The following is a 13,224-nucleotide window of genomic DNA, read 5'->3' on the forward strand; positions in this document are numbered from 1 at the left end:
TACCTTATGAACAGTCAACAAACGGATCGTAAAATAGATAAATGAACCAAAATATATCGTTTTCATTTGCATGTCGAAGATTCTATGTACATGTAGCATAGATCTGAAAATGTTACCTGCATAAAAGTATATATGAACTCTACTAAATATGATAAGTATAATTTAAAAAAAAAATAATGGCCAAAAGTTTATCTAAAAGTGTTTCAATTGACACGCAGTGCTATCACCAATCTCATCAGCGAAAATAAGGACGTCTTAAATCATAGATATATACAGCTTTATCGATATTGGACAACAATATACAAAGTGGGTTTTTTTCACAGCACACTTACTTTGTTATTAAACAATGTATGGGCGCTTTAATTATTATTGATTTATACAAGGATTGGTCCTTTTGCCACGTGAAAAAACCAACGGCTAAAATATCTACATTAAAGACGTACCCGTCGTGAAATCAAAGTAAATTCAAGGCACCATGACTTTTTCTGTTCTAAAAGCAACGAGTGTTAATGTAAAGAATCGCTTACAGACGAGGTACATAAGGGCTATTATTGAACACGGTTGAAATATAAACTTAAAGTCAACAAAATCTAATAAGTAACAAGGGTAAACGTGGAAGGTCAGTTATTCCTTGATATAACTCAACTTCCAAATTGCAAAAATCCTTATGAGACCTGTTTTGCTTTATATTGATAACCAATTGGGAACCTGTGTGAATGAATTTAATTGTTTATTATATTGCAATGTGTTTATAATTAAGTAATAACATTGGATTCTAAGAAATATTTAGTTAATTATCAACGACACAATATTTTGTAAACCAAACTATATTAGTAGAAAAATATCGCGAATCTAAAAGTAACGAAAATGTCTTAGAACTTCTTTAATATGAAAACACAAAGCTAAAAAATGGTGTAAATAATTCTGATAGTGTTTTAAAATACAAAAACTAACGTCATCACATAACATCATGGCAGAAGTAGGCGTCCGTATGAGGTTCCTGAATATTCATCAGTCACTATAAAAAATGTTAATGAACCAACAAAAGCAGGAAGAATTACTTGCCTAAACTATTTCAATCGCTGAAAATTAACGATATTTAAACTACCTAACTTAGATAAGATAAAAAGCAAATATAATAATATGTGTTCATTAAATAATTCTACTTCAGAATATATACTTGTATTGTGTTTCCTAACTGGTTTAAGTTGTAAGTATTTATAATTCAAAAAAGGACAAAGGAAAGGAAGGAGATAGCATTTTTATTAATATAATTGAAAATGCTATCAACGATAACAAAGTTTCATATATAAATGGATGATCGAAAATGGATCGGGTACAATAACTGCAACAGACCAACATACAGGCATGTACAACAAATCTAACAAATTTTACTAATGACAAGATTATTATTATAGAAATCAAGTGTTCTGGTTTCGATTTGAGTGACTGATACGAAAAGCTCTATGTTTCAACTCACACATTCCATTTTTGTTTACAGTCTAATGTTTTAGGCACCATTACATGTCCCATTCCTTGTTTATATATGTGTGACTAAGAAGAGTTTTGTGTGAATCTTTATGCATGCATTAAAGAAGGCGACTGCCCTGTCGATACATCCGTTCTCTTTTTCCGTTCATAGATAACGTGATAACCTTAAGTGTGTTCTTTGTTGGTGTATAAATAATGATTTTGCGATTAACATTATCAGCAAAAGGCTGGCGTGTCTCTTTTTTTTTTCGACATCATAGACAGTCTTACAAACTGTTCGAAAGTATAGCCAATGTATTTATGTTGGATACAATATGAAATATTTTTAAATATTCTTTTATCATGTTATGCAAACTATTTATAGTTTTATGTATTTGACAAAATACCTTTTTTAGATGTAAATATAAAATGTCTATATTGCAGCGGTGTGGAGAATGCTACTGAGTGTCAACAGTTTATGACATGTGAAAATGATAAGGTAACTATATTACAGGGATTGTAACGAAGTGGTTGAATTAAAGACTCAAAGGAAATTCAAAACTCAAAAGTCGATATAAACTGATAACACGTTGTCAATAAATAAACGACGACGACCAGACAATCAATTCCGCAAAGCAATTTAAAAAAAAAAGCAATACAAAAACTTCTTAAAACTGAAAGTGATATCAACCGCCTGGAAAGTAAACAAATTCTGATCACTTAGTGATACCAATTGTGTTGCTCGTGGTAAGTACACATTATGTGATAAGTCTCATTTGATGATGTTGGTAAATGTGTAATGTTAAACATATAATAAATATCCTGACATCATGAGTTTTTTTAGAGGATTCAATATACGTTCAAGACATTTGTGAGATATGTTGTAAAATGAGGAAAACAATGTTTGAAAATCATATAATACACAAGAATTGTTTCTACAAAAAAAAGGTTCAAAATTGGGAGCTATAGGTGATTATATTGAAATGAACTGCCACGTCTACGCTTTTAAGTGGTATTTTTAGGAAAACAATAGCTGAATTGATTTCATTTAAAACTATGTGATCAAATTGTTATAGCCAGAAAATAAAGAATGTGTAGGCAATGTTGTTTTATTTCATTTCATTTTTTCAATTTTACTTGCCAAAATGAAGCAAATTTGCCGACTCTGACATAAAGTTTCAAAATTTACTGTATTATCGTTTTCGTGTTTATGTAACATAATAAACAAAGTTTGCCTTCGTCTTGACATTTGAAATACAAACATTAAGAGTATGTGTTACATGCACCTGGATATTTAAGAGATAACTACAAACAAATATTCTAGTGTTTATTGTGTATTCCCCTGTTATTGCCTTATATTTTGCGATGACACCTTTTTCCAACTTCAAGAAGCTTGACGATGCCTCTCGTTAACATCTGAAACTTATGACAGATACAAATATTATGTTCATGTTTAATTAACAACGACAAAACAATTCTTAGTAAAGTACTCAATTGTTTTGTTACTTTGCAAAATAATAGGTTTTAAGATTCGAGGTCCTGATAAACAGTTTCTTTATAACGATTTTTACGATTTTTATTTAGTTTTAAAATAGCCTGGTACCTTTGATGGGATTCACAACCACTTGGGCGATTCCACTGATTTCCCGAGCGTATCACCAGGCCAATAGTCAGCATCAAATGCCATTGATATGTTCATTCTCTGTAAATGTAATGTAAATAAATTGTTGAATTATTAGTAATCATTAACACTTATGATTTTTTATTCCCAACACATAGATTGCCTCATCTGAATTTGGCCATACTTTTCGGATTTGTCGGTTTAAAGATCTTCTTCAAATTCTGTTCAATTAGGGAATCAAACAGCTTCATTAGAGCGCCACTGATGAGTCTTATGTAGAGGAAACGTACACCTGGCTTACCAAATTAGAAGCCTGGTATCGTTGAATGATTTATGTGGCATCTATATTCCTTTCCATCTGACAGACATCAAGTCAACATAACACACCGAACAATACAAGCAATAGAAACAAAGACATCAAACATCCCCCTAAAAATAGCAAATATGCAAATCACTCGGTTGGACTGATTGTTGCTTGAGAATTGTACAGTATCAAATGTTTTACACATATTCTGTGTGAATACAAATCAATGATATGGAAAATGTACAATGTAGAATCTTCAAAGAAGTCAACCACGACCAAGTCCGGAAAATTCAGACTGACACTTGATTTCTACAAAATGCTGGAACATGAAAGAAATTGCTACCTACGAATCCCCCGAGAGGTGATGGAAGGATTTTATAATTCAAATATGTTATGACACTCTCCTTGCATAAACAAAATAGAAAATTTAGACTTGTTTATATTTTTTCGTTGGGCTTGTATTATATTTTCCTTCGGATTTATATGATCCGTTCATCCTATTTCGACTCTTCAAAATTCAAGAGTCTATCCTAAATTGAGGTAAATTAAATGGCCATCCAAAATACCGTTTCGATTCCTAACATCACTGAAGAGATATTATTTGTCGAAATCCGGATATGGTGTACAAATTTTTGCACCTCATGTTTGCGGTATACCATCTTTTACGCGAGCTTATTGTTTTCTGTTTGGAATTAAATTAGAAATTAAGATCATTTTTTTTACATCTGGTGATACGTTTATTTGGAAATCGCCAATTGCAGTCAGCAGGGTCCAAGAACATCAACTGTTCGACCTGTAAGGCAAATGCATTTTGTTAAAATCTACGTTTTCACTTTTTTGGTCTTTTTGAAAATGTTGTTTGTGCTGTATTTAGACCCCTCTACCACAAAATTTGTTTTGCATGCATTCGTATAAAAATTGCAGTTTTTATCCAACGCAATCATAGGTTTGAACGTTGTTTTCAATTTAGACTTGTGTATATATATATATATATTGGCCATTGCCAAATAAATTGATCACCAGTACAAAATGGATCTTAATATTAATTTAATACCAAACAGAAAACAATAAACTTGTGGAAAAGATGGTTTACCACAAATATTAGGTGCAAAAATTTTAATACACCATATCCGGATTTCGACATTTAATGTCTCTTCAGTGATGTTAGGGATCGAAACGATATTTGGAAGGCCATATAATTTACCTCAATTTAGGATAGACTCTTGAATTTTAAAGAGTCAAAATAGGATGAACGGATCATATAAACCCGAAGGAAAATATAATACCAGCCCAAACGGAAAAATATAAACAAGTCTAAATTGAAAACAACGTTCAAACCTTTGATTGCGTTGGATAAAAACCGCAATTTTTATACGTGTGCATGTAAAACAAATTTCTAGGTAGAGGGGTCTAAATACAGCACAAACAACATTTTCCAAAAGACCAAAATAGTGAAAAAGTATATTTCAACAAAACGCATTTGACTAACAGGTCGAACAACGGATGTTCTTAAACCCTGCTGACTGCTATTGGCGATTGCCAAATAAATTGACCACCAGTACAAAATATATGTATATATAATTACATGTATAATATGTGTAACAATGGACAGGTATATTTCAATACTTTGTAATCTTATGTTTTCTAAAACTGAGCCGCATGCGGAAGACATTTACTTGAGTTTGTAAAGCAGGTCACATTATACAGCAGTTTTTAATATTCAGATCACATATGATTGTGCAGAATATATAGAGAAAAACATTTATGTTTTACGCAAGTTAAAGAATATTGAAACAGATCTTTAATCAGACAGCATCAACTTAAAATGAACTGGATCGATGTCACTGCTGGTGGACGTTTCGTCCCCGAGGGTATCACCACTCCAGTAGTCAGCACTTCGGTGTTTACATGAATATCATTTATATGGTCATTTTTATTAATTTCCTGTTTACAAATGTATTAATTTTTTAAAATACTAAGGATTTTCCTATTCCAGGCAAAGATTACCTTATTCGTATTTGGCACAACTTTTAGGAATTTTGGGTCCTCAATGCTTTTCACATTTGTATTTGTTTGGCTTTATAAATATTTTGATCTGAGCGTCACTGATGAGTCTTATGTAGACGAAACGCGCGTCTGGGGTATTAAATTATAAGTCTGGTACCTTTGATAACTGTTCACTTTATAACATGCATCGTTTGATCCACATGCTGCATCCGAGAAGAAACATATTGTCTTGACTTTAAACTCAAACTTTTAATCATAAGTCTCAAGTTTGTTGAATTTTAATAAGGATATGGTTAACATTTTGACATCAAAATGTGTAATACTTGCAACTGGAGAAATGCAAAACGATATAAAAAACCATAAGTGCTAACCACAAACTATAATCTTAAATAGATTGCATGTTTAATTTCCCCGTACTTTTAATCTTATTCGTTTTCTATCAATCATATTTGTATAGTGTTTTGAAGGAGATAAGATACATTTAGACTGAGATTAAAGATAAGCGTTGTCGATACAATCTGATTTATTATTTGAAATAAACATTACTTCCTTGATGACATTTGTTTTCAGTTGACTGAGAGTGAGAAATCTAGCGAGTCTTTACATTTTCCAAAAAAAAACCAAGGTATTCTTCGATTATAATTACGAATATTCTAATTAAAAAAGATGAACACAACTAGTTAAATGATTTCATGTGTTCGTAGCTCTTTTCTGGGTTTACCTTCACCAAGAACGCTCAAGAAGTAATATTCGTTCTTAAACTGTCTAGTCACTTTTCAGACAGTTCAGTAATGCATATTTAACAAATGTTAATTACAGCTTTTAACCTTCTTTCAATCCTCAAATACATTATGCTTCTGACTGTAACGGATCTCCTATAGAAATGAAAATATCACAGATTTTGTTCGTTGTAAAACATTTTCTTTTTATTTGTTTGTTATTTGACTTCAATTTCACATAGAGTATTAATGACATCTTTTAAACATCATTTGTTTTGACTGCGGTTCCTCAAAGTGATGCAGGTGGCCATATCATGCTCGAATGAACAATGAAACTCGAATGACTTGCAAAGTTTTACACCATGCAGTTGAAAAGTCACCCCTTCCATTGTCTCTGGTTAAAAAAATTTGTTCGTTCTTTAGAAAATACACCCATAAATAGTTTAAATTGTGTAACCAGATATATATAATATGTTTAACATTATTTTGTCGGGTATTAATATTGCAATACCTTGTAACTTAATTCGTTCTAAAATTTAGCCTCATGCGGACGACTTTTAATTTAGCTTATAAAGCAGGAACAGTTACACATTAGTTTTTAATTTCAAAACATATATTATTATACAGAATATATAGATAATATTATTGCTGTGTAATGTGGATAAAAGCTAATTGATTTAATCTTAAATCGATTATAAAACCAGGCAGAATTATCTTATTTCTTATATACATATTTGAAGAACAGGAATTGTGTTATTAACAGGCTGTATCTAGTAAGATACATATTGTACTAGCTTTAACGGAATAAACTTTAAACGTTAAGCCTAAAGGTTAATTAAGTTTAATAAAGATGTGGTTATAATGATGCTACCTTAACGTGAGTTTTTTTTTCCATTAGAAATATGATTTAATAAAAACACAATTAAGCAACGCGCGTTACCTTAAGCTTGTTGTAGTAAACTGACCTATTATATGACATGACTAGCTACGTAAAAATGTCTTACCGTACAAAAATAAAGATTTACGATAACAATGTATGACACGTCTTAAATTAATTGAAAATTCAAAACTGTACATACATAACAAAAAGATATTTCTTCCGGAAACGTTAACTTTTTGAATTATTTTTTTATCATTGGAGATGGATTTTAAAACGATGACATGGTCCGAAAACACAAATTTCAGATGCATGTTCTGTTCTGTAGAGGTATGATCCTCTGCTATATATCACATATTGGAGCATAGTTGACCTTAGATGGGTTTTTTGGCTATTTGTTTTAGGTATTTTTGTCATATAGCTCTTTAACTGTTTCGGTACTTATACATCCCTCGGATTTCAAATGTTTGGCTTTGAGCGTTCCTGATGAAGGTAAATCCAGAAAAGCGCTTCGGATGAAATTATTAAACGTGTTGTTTTCAATTTTTTGGATTTAGGTTCAACACTTGAATAATTACATTGGTATGTAAATACTGCATGATATTTCTTTAATCCTTGTCAAGATAAAACTACCGTAAAGAATGTTGTCAACAGTCTATCACCTACGCATGACGCAATCTTAAATATCATTTTCGAATCTACAACAGTTTTGCATTAAATTTATTAAGTTAGGCATATGTGTTCAAAATTTTGTGTGAATCAATAACGATTCATTTATTATTTCCGACATAAAAATTTGCAATTGAAGATGAAACTTTTCTTTTATATTCTTGCACTGGTTTGATAATTGATTACTTTTTATACCTACGAATACATTCTTTGTCGGCATCAACAAAAGGTGTCAATATTTTCCTTTTTTGTTAGTATATTATACAACGGCATTAAATTCTGTTCTTTTAGTCCCTTTGGATAAATTATTTTACACAAATTAAGAGCTCTATAAGCATGATAAGGATATTGTAACTAGTATTTTTGTCGATGACAATAAACAGTGACACTATTCCTTTTTTTATTAAAGTTCTTGTATTGGTCTGATAATTGAGTACTTTACCTCAAGATGGATTGTTAGTCGTAAAAGTAAAGACATTTAAGTTTAAAATTGCAACATAAGTTGTCTCATCGTAACAAGGTACCAATATTTTCCATTTTGTTAGAATATTATGCAACGGCTTTAAAATTCTTTTCATTTTTGGTCCCTAAGGATTAATAGTCTTAGACGAATTGAGAACTTTCTAATTCTACTGTTAGTAATATTTATGTCGACAACAATAAAAAGTGACAATATTCCTTTTTTTGCATATTCTTGTACTGGTCTAACCATTGAGTACTTATAATACCCCAGAATGGATTGTTAGACATAAAAGTAAAGAAACTTGAGTTATAAATTGCAAAATTGTTGTTGGGTCATAAAAAAGTTGTCAATATTTTCCTTTTTCTTAGAATAATACACAACAGCATTAAAATGCTGTTCATTTGGTTCCTTTGGACGAATAATTTAACACAAAATTGGAAGCTCTTTAAGTCTACAGTTACTTATATTAATGTTGATAACAATAAAAAGTGCCAATATTTCCTATTATTTGTTAATAATCTTGTACAGGCCAGATACCGTTATTGAGTACTTTTTTATACATCAAGATTGATTGTTAGACATAAAAGTAAGAAATTTAATTGTAAAATTGCAAAATATGTTGTCAGCATTGTGCCAATACGTGTGCTCTGTATGAATGGACACTTATAAAAGCAACATTTCAAACAGCATCTTTTACAACATTACTTGTATTTATTGTGCAGTTCCTGTTAAATGTCGATATATACTTTACGTTCATGACGATTCTTTTGTGATGATATCCGAATCATTTTTACATAAGGAAATTTGTTAATTTCAATCAAATAAACTGAGCCAACTAGCTAGCAAACATAATCAAGTTAAAAGGATTTTATAATATATGCTTACTTAGTGAGTAAAAGTCTGAGTATAATAAGTCCGTTATACTAACATTAACACTGATTGCTAAAATATTCATTTATACAACTCAGATAAGATAATTCGTCTTGATCTATATGTTGGGTTAATGTTATCCCTCCCTAGAAACTTCTTCATGAATACATACATCTTGAAAGTTAACCCAATCCACAAAACGAATTATGCACAATTTTAAGTCTCTCTCTATATTTAGGGTACTATATATCACATATTTATGAATCCTATATGGATGTATCTTGATGTGTTCACAGAACAATCTACCTTTCACGCTTGAGCGAATGGCCGCCCTTTTCGTTTAGGTTGATATCGTAGGTGCTATATATTTTTTGTTCATCAAGTACCTATGCAAAATCATTGGTGCATATATCTTGGACAGAAGTGCTCACACAAGCACCCGACTTACATTTCTCGCTTGGATGACCGAATAATTTGTATGTTAACCGCCATTGAATCTTTACCGATGCATACATCTAATACATTAAAGAAAGTTTAGGCAACAATCAAGTCACCTTACGTTATGTTTAAATATCTTTCAAATTGTGTTACAAAAAGTGAATACATAATCTTGATAATAATGACACACTGAGTACCCATGTAATGTTTTTTTAACAAGTTTTGATGACTTTATATTACGAGATATAACCGTACAAGTGGTCCCAGACCTTCTGTGCTGTCTAGCAAAACGACATGTGTAGATAGAACGTCCAAATATTTGTTTCTTCATCCACTAGTTAAAGTAATAGTAAGTATTCAATGTTAGCATGGTTAATGAAAACAAAGTTTATTGCTTCGGGGCAGCATTGCATATTATATATTCCATGAAAATTAATTATGTATTTTAAACAACACAAAACAACAAAACGGAAGTTCACATTTAGTTTAAGAGTTAACCTGCTTTAGACTCTTTGTAATACTTGCCTCTGACAGTTGAAATGAGTAACCTGGATTCATACTGTATATACACTGATGTTTGTTTTTCCATTTTTTTTTTTTCATTTTAGCATGCATGCCATAAGGGCTATCCATCAGTAGTGTAAAGTATTTGTATGTGTGCTTTAGGGAGATTACATATATCTTCATTAAAAGACATTAACGACACAATCTATAATTTCTACTTGAAAAATATTACTTACTTGTTTTTTGAGATGAAGAACAGCAATAAAAGCGCTATTCCTTCTTTTTGTTTGTTTGTTTTTTTGTTTTTTTTGGTTGTGCATGTACTGATTTTGTGTACCTGTGCCTATAAACAAAGTGTGTAGTTTTTACCTAGTGACAGTACTATTTTGTCGCACATTGTGGGAATAATTGTAGATAATATATAGTCTTAAACTTTACAACCAAGATCTTTTTTTAAACGTATTAATTTCTTTTCAACTAATTTTCCAGTTGATTTCATGTCAGAGTAAGAAATTTATCAGGTCTTTAAATTTGGTAATTTTAGTCTTCAAGTTCACGATTATAACGATAGATAAATTGAAACAATTGTTTTTTATGAAATAGATAACAAAAGTTCATAACAACATGAACAAACTTAATTTCTGATTACTCATGAAGTAAACTAACAGTTCATACCTATTAAAATGTCATTATTGGATTGTTGGATAAGGAACCAAACATTTTATGTTTGTAAAACATAGTGTATATATTTTTGTATTTTGTAAGTAATAAAATTCACCATCGAAAGTTTGTATTCATCAAAGTGTATGACGAGCAGATTTTACTAGGGCCACTCGTTCCTAAAGAAAAAAAAAAGTTCTTTTTCCAGTACTTGCTTAGAAGGTCAATAAAAAGGACATAGTTCTCAAGTGTATAATATGCAACAACAATGCATACATAGCTTACTATATGGTGCGGGTTTTTCTTGTTTTTGAAAGCCGTACGGTGACCTATAGTTGTTCACTTCTAAGTCATTTGTCTCTATAAGAGAATTGCCTTATTGGCAATTATACCACATCTTCATATGTTTGTATTTGAGATATAATACGAAAGAAGTATGACATATTAAATCAGGAAGAAAATAAAAAAGGAAGTGATAATCGTAGTTAATATCTAGTCGGTGACATTAGATGATCTACTTATAATTCTGCGTGTAATATATAATACTTGCTCACGTTTTAAACTTCATTTTATTATGGTTTTGTATGACACCTGAGAGAAAAGTTGTTTCTGATTTATTTTGTTTCCTCCAGGAGCAGTACCAATCGAACAGTTTTAGGAACTTAAGCTATCGTCCAAATATTGGCTACACTTTTAAATGATGTGTATGTTTTTTTTCCCCTGTTTAAGCATGTGGTCATTCAGTTTATTGTGTGTTTTTGTGTTAAACCCCTCCCCCCTTTTCTCCACCCAAATTCGTCTACGTGCACCAAGCCAGGCCATATAGACCGCGTGTTATTCTTTGTTTTCATCTATCTTTTTTTTTTACTTCCTTTTCTTTGAAGTTTTGGTGATTGTTGTAATTTGGAGAACTCTCAAGCCTTTTTAGTGATTCCTGTTATTACCTTCGCTTCATTGATATTTCTGTTATCATATTGAGATAGAAAATAGAAAATTGAACATGATGTGAAAGTTTCTTTATACATATATTATGATACAAGTTACTGAAATCACCGTTGTATATATTTTCATATATTTACGAGTCTTCCCCTTACTTGTAAAGCCGATCATTAATCTGTTTTGTTTTTTGTATTCATCAATAGATGTGAAAGATGGTGGAAACAGATGACGGACTATCCAGCAGGCATACCAAAAGAAAAAGTTGAGAAATTGAAACATTAACTTTTTATTAGAAAACATAATCGACCTTTTCCGCATATTTTTGCATTATAATAACTATAAAGAAAAACTCATTTGTGTATAGAATTGTATGATACAAGGGTACAAAATTATTGTACTTGATGAACCTTATTAGTAATACATTTTGCCAAATATTTTCCATGTTTTTCTATTATCTAATTTTCTGAGTAAAAAAAAACAAAAAACAAAGGAACCCTTTGACTAATATGCTGTTTTTTATGTTTATTTGAAAACAACATTAACAACCCGGTTCCCTTTTTTTCGGGGATTGGGAGGGGGAGTCGTGTTGTTCAGACTTCGTTTTATATGTTGTGTTCTGCGTACTGTTGTTTGTCTTTTTGTCGGTTTTTTTTGCCATGTCATTGTCAGCTGGTTTTTGACTTATGCGTTTGAATATTGCTTTGGTATCTTATTCTTTTCTATAACACAATTATCTTAGGTAGTCAGTTAGTAAAATGAATTTTAAAACTAAAGAAATAAGAAGAAACTATACATGGTGCCTTGTAGGAAAGCTGCATCATAATGGTTTGTGCTATACAAATAAGAAGATATGGTATATATAAAAAAGAAGATGTGGTATGCTTGCCAATGAGACAACACTTCACAAGAGACCAAATGACACAGAAATTAACAACTATAGGTCACCGTACGACCTTCAACAATGAGCAAAGCCCATACCGTATAGTCAGCTATAAAAGGCCCCGAAATGAAAAATGTAAGAGAATTCAAAAGAAAACTAACGGCCTTATTTATGTACAAAACAATGAACGAAAAACAAATATGTAACGCAACGTTATACGACAACCACCGAATTTCAGGCTTCTGACTTGGGACAGGCACATACAGAATTTGGCGGGGTTAAACATGTTAACGGGCGCCAAACCCTCTCTCTAACCTGGGACAGTGGTGTAACAATACAACAAAAGAACAAACTATAAAAATCAGTTGAAAAAATCTTAACTCATCAAATGGATACAAATATAAATACAAAAACACTAGAGTTGACGTGGCCAGGTACTTGTACATCCCAACCACAAAAAGACAATAACTACATATCTGAGAGTACTCGTAGTTACTGACAGCTAGTTCAAAGACAATAACAACTAACAAAATATGCATCTGCGACTTATTGATGCCAGTGAGGCAACTCTCCACCAGAGATCAAATGACGTAGCACGTTAAGTCATCGTACGGCCTTCAACAATGAGCAAAACCCATACCGCTATATATACTATAAAACTGAGGAGATGTGGTGTGATTGAAAATGAGACAATTATCCACCAGAGTTAAAATGATAGTCAGCAATTATAGAATCGGTCGGCATTCAAAAAAGAAAAAATCCATACGATGTAATCGGCTATCAAAGCCTCGATATGAAAAATA

General features: G+C 31.3%; 1 long non-coding RNA gene across 2 annotated transcripts in view; it reads left to right on the forward strand.

Annotated features, from left to right (window-relative positions):
* LOC127721718 (uncharacterized) overlaps nt 1–11,975 on the forward strand; it is a 72,188-nt gene extending 60,213 nt beyond the window's left edge. Inside the window, exon 3 of one of the 2 annotated variants that reach the window (XR_007991412.1) lies at nt 11,745–11,975. This is a non-coding gene — a long non-coding RNA (uncharacterized LOC127721718). Of the gene's footprint in view, nt 1–3,054; nt 3,209–11,744 lie in introns of those variants that run through there. The other variant, XR_007991411.1, reaches the window with a different exon arrangement.
* The last annotated feature ends 1,249 nt before the right edge of the window (nt 11,976–13,224 follow it).

This window comes from Mytilus californianus, unplaced genomic scaffold (genome assembly GCF_021869535.1).
Source record: "Mytilus californianus isolate M0D057914Y unplaced genomic scaffold, xbMytCali1.0.p SCAF_12, whole genome shotgun sequence".
Classification (NCBI taxonomy): Eukaryota; Metazoa; Mollusca; class Bivalvia; order Mytilida; family Mytilidae; genus Mytilus; species Mytilus californianus.